This window comes from Condylura cristata, unplaced genomic scaffold (genome assembly GCF_000260355.1).
Source record: "Condylura cristata isolate star-nosed mole 26May11 unplaced genomic scaffold, ConCri1.0 scaffold00018, whole genome shotgun sequence".
In the NCBI taxonomy this organism is placed as follows: Eukaryota; Metazoa; Chordata; class Mammalia; order Eulipotyphla; family Talpidae; genus Condylura; species Condylura cristata.
In genome coordinates, this window is record NW_004567119.1 from 5,938,399 (window position 1) to 5,947,678 (window position 9,280).

At 36.8% G+C, this 9,280-nt stretch overlaps 1 protein-coding gene across 4 annotated transcripts in view; it reads right to left on the minus strand.

Moving 5' to 3' along the window:
* Positions 1–8,951, minus strand: part of INPP4B (inositol polyphosphate-4-phosphatase, type II, 105kDa) — a 458,439-nt gene extending 449,488 nt beyond the window's left edge. For all 4 annotated transcript variants that reach the window (XM_004685297.2, XM_012726889.1, XM_012726886.1 and 1 more), the window contains exons 1-2: positions 8,912–8,951; positions 8,375–8,437 (exon numbers count right to left, since the gene is read on the minus strand). The gene's annotated coding sequence lies outside the window, so the exon portion shown is untranslated. The remainder of the gene's footprint in view (positions 1–8,374; positions 8,438–8,911) is intronic.
* Between the last annotated feature and the right edge of the window lie 329 nt (positions 8,952–9,280).

Sequence of the window (9,280 nt, forward strand, 5' to 3'; positions counted from 1 at the left end):
AAAAAAAAAAACAAAAAACTAGTAAACTTAAAGTACCAAATGTGGATGGATCCAGTAGCACAAATGATGCAATTGCATCATTATCACTTGCTTATTCATCCTTTTTCTTGTCTCTTTCTCGCTTGTTTTTCTTTTAAACTGTCTCATGATCTTCTTCAAATGAAAGAGCAAAATGGCAACTCTAAAATACACCCTGAAAATATTTTATCCTAAAGGAAGAGACTCTTTTAGCTGCAATTAATTCTGTTTAGGTCATATGCCCACCTCTTGTCTAGTCCCTGGATCTGGAGAAATAAAGATCCATAACCTGCCCCTCCATGTGTGATGGGGGCGCTGAGGGGGATCATGGCAGCTCCTTGCCATCTACACTCTTTCTCCAAGAAGTCATCCATCCACTTACACACTGTCAATCGTATTCTATACATTTCCAAAACTCCAGCTCAGGTTGTGACTTCTCTTGTGAGCCCAATTCTATTGGTCCATTCTGTGGACTTTGGTCACTGGCCTCCCTCCATTTCCTTCTTCAATGGGTCTAAATGTGAATTCATCACCACCAGGCATGTGCAGATTGTTGAATGACAACTCAATATAAGTAAAGCTCCTGGTCCACTTCTTTACACACACAAAAAGCAAAATGCTAATCTTATTTTCTAATGATGTCTTTGCAATGACTCTCAATGTTATAATCACTATTATTCTTTTTATTTATTGATGAGGAAAATACTATAACAAGAGGGTTAATATAGAGATAAGCTAATATAAAAGCACTGGTGGGATAGGCAGATTGAGCTGCAAACACACATCTTCAGAATGATGACTATGAAGAAAAGTAACTTTTGAGACAAATTTTATGAACGTGAATTTTGAAATTCACTTAACAAAATGAATAGCAACTACTGCATAGTAAGCAGCTACACTTTAACAGTAACTATTTTAATATCAACATCCACAATTCACATCAACTCCCCACCAATAATATAAATTATTTTTCTTTCCTGGCTTTGTAAAAGAGCCACTGTGAGACCCCACAAGTTAAACAAATTGCGTTGGGTACAGCAACAGCAAGATATGAAGTCATGATCTGGGACTTGATACAGACTGTCTGGATCCAAGACATATCCTTACTCCATTTTGTTGTCTCTTACATGAAGAATAATAAGTTGGGGGAGAGAAGAAAGAGGATGATACATGCAAAATCATCGAGGTAGAAATCTGTAAATCTTAAGTGGGGGTGGGTGGTTAGCGTCAGGTCGTATGGGCTGAAAAGCAATATCTGAGTGATGAATCAGGTAGGATTTGGGATGCTACAGAGGAAAAGTGTTGTTTAATGTCAGACTGAAGTGTCTGAATCGCTGCAAAAGCCCAAAGGGAATCTGACCTTCTCTACACTGTGACTTAAACCAAGCCAGTGCATAGGTAAGCACACATGGGGCTGAGGCATACACTGGGGCCATGGAAATAGGGGTGAGCTTCACAGAGTGGGGCAAAAAAAGTTTATTGAAACCAGAAGCATCTCTATTCAACGTACTTATGAGCATGTGTGTCATTTAACTATTTGCAAATGATGAAGAAAATAGCAGACTCATGACAGATGCCCAGGTCACAGCCCAGCCCTAACCCCTGTGAGGGGGTTAAGTGCTGCAACAGAGTTCAAGCGAGATGTGCGCTTCCACAGCAGGTTCAATGTTGACAGTGCCTTGAGCAAACATCTGGCCAGTAACACACCTTCCACTTACTGCCAGCACTTACTCATCGTACCTGCTCCTTGTAAGGAAATTACTTGGGTCAAGGAATTGCAGCATGATTTCAAATGTTTTTTTCATCACCTACAGACATAATGAAAAAATAACAACCAGAGTCATGGAAGAAATCTTGGAAAGGTCTTTTGCTGGAAATTTGAAAATAGAAATGCAAAAAGTAAGAAATATAATGATAATTTTCTGAGGTTTAACCAATAATTAATTCTCAAATATAGCAACTTCAGCATGAAAGGAATTACTTCTTCAGCCTCAGTACTAGTTGACTTATCTCACTGTTTTCAATTTTTAAAAATCTTACAAGCATATGATAAGCATTTACATTAATGTTTCCTTGGTATAACTGGTTCCAGGAAAGGACATGCTTTCATAATTCTCTTTTCAGATTTTCTTAAGATTTTTTTAGGGCATTAAAAGCAGAATTTTTCCAAGGGAAAAAAAATGAAAACAACTCTACCCTTTCCAAAGTCATTTAAAAACTACGTGGTCCATGATCAACTAATAGCCAGTTACCTCAGACTGAATTCTTGACTAAATCCCAAAAAATTAGCCTAAATTTTCCCACTAATGTGAATCTGGTTTGAACAGACATTAGCTATTATTTAAAGGAAGATCACAATGATATTGAACATTGGTCAATACTGCAATTTCCTCTTAATTTCTGGGGGGGAAAGCATTTGAGAAACTCTTAACCTATTGTTTCTAAGGACTAAACAATCAAATGAATTATAATTCATAAAAGATGCTTTCTTCATATCTGATGGTTGTTTTCTCTGTCAAATGGTGAGCAAATATCCACAATGCTCACTGGCATCTATCAAAATGTGCTGAGTATCTTGTAACAAAGGAGCACAGATCCAGAAAGCCGAGACATTACTAAGTAAACAGTACACAGATGTGGATGCTGAAAAATTAATAGCGCACAATCTTCCGATGGCTATCACACCAAAAGTACTTCTACAAAAACAGAATGGAACAAGCCCGAACACAAATGCTCCTGCAATCATGGCATAAATGAATCATAAAGCACTGAATCAGATGTTCAGCACTCTGGCATCAGGTGTAATTCCTGACAAATGACTCGGTCTCATACATTGTTCTTTATGCGCGCTCTTCCGTAGAGAGAATCCTGGGATTAAAACTCACTGGCAACATGAGACCAGAAACTAGATTTTAAACTAGTTTCAAGTTATCTATGATGTTTGTAATCTTCCTCCTCGTGCCTCAAAAACATAATTCGTAAACTTTTAACATGAATATTGATTACTCATGTAAGATGTTCTAATAAACTATCGTCTCTTTGTTGTTTTAAGTTAAAGCCACAGGAACCCTAGGAGGCTGCTGCTGACATCTAGTGGCACAATTTTTAAAATGCTACAGGCATTAAAAATATCTGGGGAGAGGCACAGAGAGCACAGGTGTGCACTAAGATCTAGTGGACCCCACATCACCCCATTTTCCTCTGCACGCCCAGGTCTGTCTCCAGTACTTGTTTCCCCTGCCAGTCATGTTAGCACTGCAAAGCTGAAAAAATGAACATTAACACATTTGCTAAAGCCTGACTCCCTCAAAGCCTACCTACAAACATCTATCAAAAATTAGTCCAATTCCCTGGGAATCCCAATTCCCAAAGGCCTTGCCCCATTCCCAATAGACATAATTTCACTCAACTTCCAATCAGCCACGCCCATCCCACCTTCACGTCTTAGGTTGGCACTGCTGCTTTAGAGTGGGGGATGTTTCTTCCAGACCACACATCCACAAGTGTACATGCATATTCCAAATGGCCACAAAATTCTTAAACATAGTAGTCAACAGTTTTTGAAAACTCAGAAATACCTTATCAGGAATGCTAATAAGTATGGCTTTACAAACCATCCACATAAATGATGGTATTCAAAAGACTATGGGAGAAATTAAAAGTGATGTGGAAAAGAAGCACAGAGGCAACTACCACAAGCATGGAAAGGGGCATATTTTGTAGTTCACAGAGGGGTGTAATTTTTAGCCTCTATCAGCTACAAAATACATCTATAAAAAGTGTGTGTGTGTATAGAACAAGTAAAAGACTCTTAAGACTCTTAAGTTTTGCATGTATCCCAACACTAGCCAGAGAAATTATGAATTTAGAAGGTAAACAGATAAACACTGAATTGCTAAATGAATAAATGTGTGAAGTGGCATATTATAACTTTTTCTTCTATTGACTCTGATATTCAATGGTGTCCTCATAAGGCAGCACTTTGCTCTTAGGTAACAGGACTAGCTAGCTCAGGTTAGATCTTTCTTCCATCACATGCATAGTGGCACCAAGACAATGGTGATTAAATTAAGCAAGTGTCCCTTGGGGAAGAGAGTGTGTTTCCATGGCTGAAAATTATTCACCTACAACTAGTATATTTGAATTCCAATTCTATTCTCATTGAAAAGATGTCATAAAAGGAGAGTAGGTAGTCAAGGTACTGTTAATTAATACAAAGCATAGCTAAATTCTAACTCTCTTAGTAACAAAAGTATCTTCTAGTCTTTTAAATATCCCTTCAATGGAAATCCTAGAGCTGCAAGGAGCTCATTCATACAAACTACCTCTGCTTCATTCGTAAGTGGGAAGAAAAGTAAATGACAGAAAGAAAGAATTTTTCTTTGAAATCATATTAATGAAAAAAAAAAATTCCATGTATTTGTGTGTATATCCTTATACATAATGAAACAAAATTACACATACATATTTATATGTGTGCCATATATCTTACATATCTGTGATATGTATATATATGTGTATATGCACACCATATCGACAGCACACATGATAACTATTAGGGGGCAAATATGCAAATCAGTGACAGTAGGACATCCCCTGCAATTAGGTGACTTTACTAAATGAAACGTGTTAAGGTAGAAAAGTAATTTGCAATGAGAAATTCTGATGTGTTCTTAAAAAAAAATTTAAGATTATATAGGTTTGGGAATAGGAAGGAATAAGATCAGGCATTCAGAGCAGAATTTTCAGCATAAGGAAAAACAAGAATATTTAGGGTGTAGAGTGGAGTAAGAAAGAAACAAATAAGGTAAGAAATATAAGTGGAGAATCAATAGAAGAAAATGAACTAGGAGGAGCCAGTCTAGGCAATGCCATGGCTTATTAGTCTTGTGAACTTTTTAAAAATGTTGAAAAGATGGAACAGCTCACAGAATGTAAAACTCAAGAGAGTGAAGAATACCATGAAATTTTGAAAATGACAAAAATCTAAAGAGTCAAATTCTTTAAAATTACCATATTCGAGCTTTCACATGTAAAGTCCTCTTTAGGAATTACTTTTAACCACTTCTCTGTGAAAATGTTCAGTGATTTATTCTCTCACAGCATGAGTATTCTTTGGAAGCAGGCTTTGCCTAATCTTATAGCTATTTCTTCAAAGTTCTGCAATATAATATATTTGAAATCCATTTTGGGTATTGTGACAATTACATCACAACTTTCATCACACACCAGTAGTTTTTAAGCAATGTCATTTATGTCTCATGGGCTCATTTTTGCTATTCTCCCACATCTTTCTAAACCTAACCCCCCCACACCCACTCACCCCTTGTGACTATTGACCCTTCCCTCCCAACCCCCTTAACCTCAGACCAGATACATCTTCTTTTTTGCAGTTTGACTGGTTTTGCTGAGTAGATTTATTTCTAGCTCACTTAAATCCATAATTATTATCATACTAACCAACCTCCAGATAGGAGGCTTTACTTTCCATTGTTACTTCATAGTAGGTATTTTAATAAATACTACAAAATATAATTAATGGCAAATTCTTAAAATTCAAGAATTATTTTTCTCCTTTAAAAACTTCAACATGTAGGCCCTCCCTAGTGGCGCAGCGGGTTAAAGCACAGCACAAAGAAGCTTAAACCACTTCCACGTGAGTTCGATCCCCACCTGCCCCGGAGGTGACCACATGGCGTGGCAGACCTCTCCTGACCCACCCACTGCTTCCCTCAGCAGTGTGCTTCGTCCACCTACCTGTTCTGCTCCCCACTTTGTCTCTGGTAAATCCTCTCACCACCCCGGCACCTCTGGCCTGTACCCAGTTCTGTATGCATAAATAAATAAATCTTAAAATAAATCTCAACATGTGAATATACTAAGTATTCTGTAGTCAATAATAATAAACTACAATAAAACAAGAATTTCCAAAAAGTATATTTATAATATCTCTTAGTGCTCTTGAATATCAGAAACACCATAAACTAAACTAGTGACACCTTTTTATCTTCAATTCCCATAACGGTGTTTATACTAAACCTACATTTCAACCTAGAATATATCAAAAAATTGCTGAATCCTTAATTTCCTTCAGAAAAAAGTTAAATATATCTAAGAATAATACTTAATATTCCTATATAACAAAAATAAATTACAGACATAAAGTTTTCTTAATTGAAACTCAGTCTATTTCCAGGACAAATAACCCCATATAAAGTAGAATAGAATATCTGTCTCCATTTTTAAATATATTCTTACTAGGCATACAGAATATTATGACCTGACAACTTGAAGTTGTCTCTCTCTTTGAATGACAAAATTATGAGTATTGTGACTAACAGAGAGACATAGCATCACATAATAAAATGCTACATAAAGAGTTATTTAAATACCCCTAAAAAGATTCAGATGTAGAACTGTCAGGTATCTGCATGCACAAAAATGCCTGTTCATCCAAGAGACTGCCTGGGGAGCTCACTGCCAAAAACAGTCCTACACAAACGAGCACATTAGTCACCGTGTGCCACTGAGGAAATGCCCAAAGCTCCTTTTGTCTAAAAATAGCACTTTCACCAGTCCTTACAAAGAAATGCAAGTACTTATATACCGGCTGAGATAATAGGAACAGAACATTACGACACTTGCACTCTTTGTGTTATTAACAGGATTTTGCAAACATTCCTACTACAAAGAATCCAAAGGTCAACTTCACAGATGATGCCATGAACGCTGCCATTTTTCCCAACCCAGTCACCCCTTCCCTGCCCACTAGCAACTGCACACAAAGGCACACATCCCAGATAATAATAATCTCTCAGGAAGTTTATCACACCTCTGAAGAACAGAAAACTTCACAGGAAAGCATCCTACATTCCTTTTACTTTTTAGCCTTCACTTTGAATCCAAAGGATCCTCGACCTTCTTCATTGGTTCCATCTCATTCAGTGTTCCTTTCTCTCTTTACTGACATCAGACATGGATTTCCGCTCAACACTTTTCTACCATTTACCTCCCAATACCACTATCATATCACACAGTTCAGTTTTAACCTCTTCCACAGCATCCACTCCTCACTATAATGTTTCTCTTTGGGGAGTCAGTTAATATTTCCAGGCAATGGCAACTCTTAAATAATGTCATTAATACTGAAAGATACTTTGTTATTGAGGCAAAGTATTTGGACAAATAAGACCTGAACAAAGTGCCTATAATTCAAAATCCCCTATAGAGGAGAGAAGCTATTTTTCTTAAAGGATTGCCCCACTTTTGAAGAGTTAACTGAAAGTCAGAAATAAGTAGAACACTCTAGTTTGTAAATCAACCAGCTATTTTTGTTCAAATGCACATTAAAGTTCAGAAACAAGTTTTCTGCAGATGTCCATTAAAATTAAATGCTACCTTTGTTTTAGCACTATGTGTTACTAGGAATTAAACAAGTTGTCAAAAATAAAGCACAATCAGTCATAATTTATATGCAGCCTATTACACATTTCAATACATCTATTGTGTGCATATGTGTGTGTATATATATATATACACACACACACATATGATGTCACTATATATACATCGTATGATCAAAACTAAGTGGATAGTATTGATAAATGAGTCTGACCCCTCACAATTCTAACTTTTCAGAAACTTTTCCATTAAAAAGCTCTTCTGAGGTGATAGTTTCAGTAAGCATCCATGTATGCCAGATCTGCATCTTTCCTTGCACTGTTTGCAACTATATGTCATTAGAATACTCACTTGAGTGTTCTTAGTCTTAGCCTAATATATGTATATAAATCGATAGCAATTTGAGAATTTAGTAACTAAATATGCAAGCATCATCAGTTCTGCTATTCAAAACAGTATGATATAATTCAATCTTCCCCCCTCAAAAAAAAAATGTGGTTTCTTATGAGGGTATCTTCATAAAACTTGGTGGTTTTCTAAGATTTGTACTGAATTTGTTTGCATATTCAAAAAATAATATGCAAAGCCATCTGTCTAATGCTTAAATCTCATTTTGGTACCCAGGCAAGAAGCTAATTCTCTTATTGTCTATCATTTGTAAATCTGATTTACTAATTGGAATTATTTCCAAACAAAGACAATGCAATCTCCCAGTCAAGATTCATATTAACATAAATGAAAAAGTAGAATGTCAGGAAATAAACCATTAACTACAATTCTGGATAAGCTTCTGTACATTTCAGAATGTAGTGTTCACACACAGCTCATTCCTTTACTTTGCAGATACCAATTTACTTATTTTGGCTGGTTTATGCAGTAGCTAAAACCAGTTGATCATAGAAAATGTGTCAGAGTTAAATATCCTAAAACAAAAGCAGTTTAAAATAAACATTACCTTGGTCTGTTTTTTCGTAAAAAACAGCAAATCTTCTGCCAGGTAACACCATTTCTTTGGGTTCTGTAGGCAAAGAGATAAAAGATTAGTAAAAACAACCTTCCTTTTTACCCTTTATTTTTTTTTAAAGATTTATTTATTTGTTCATACAGAACTGGGGTACAGGCCAGAGGCTCAGGGGCGGTGAGAGGCTTCACCAGAGACAGAGCGGGGAGCAGAACAGGTAGATCGATGAAGTCCACTGCTGAGGGGAGCAGCGGGCGGGTCAGGAGAGGTCTGCCACGCCATGTGGTCACCTCCAGGGCAGGCGGGAATTGAACTCATGCAGAAGTGGCTTTAGCTTCTCAGTGCTGTGCTTTAACCCGCTGCGCCACCAGGGAGGGCCACTTTTTACCCTTTAAATACTTCTTGAAGATTTGTTAGCAACAAAGGTCAGACAAAAAAAAAATCATTTAACAAATATTCAGCTGCATTCAGCAGCTTCCTTGAGAACCAATTTCTTTAAACACCAAATAATTCTCCCAAAGTTACCCTCACCCATGCAGCTGAGAAAAGGGGAGCCTGCAGCAGGTCTCAGCCCACTTTCCTATGTTTCTCTCTCTTTCTCACATGGAACAAGATTAGGACTATAGCCAGGAAAATCATTAGCTTTCATCATTTCAAAAGATAAGAAGTAAGCCATGTTGGGCTGAATATTTACTTGGAATACAACTGACTAAAATGGAATTTGCAATTATCTAAACTACTTTCTGCCCTCCCCCAGTGAGTAAGGATTTTAAAATATTCATGAAATTTTGGATGTTTTTCTATTCTGTCTTTCCGCAAAAATGATAAAATGAGATATTGTGGGATGACTCTGTAAATAATTGCAAAATGCCCTCCTTATGAGATGCAATTTCAAAGCTT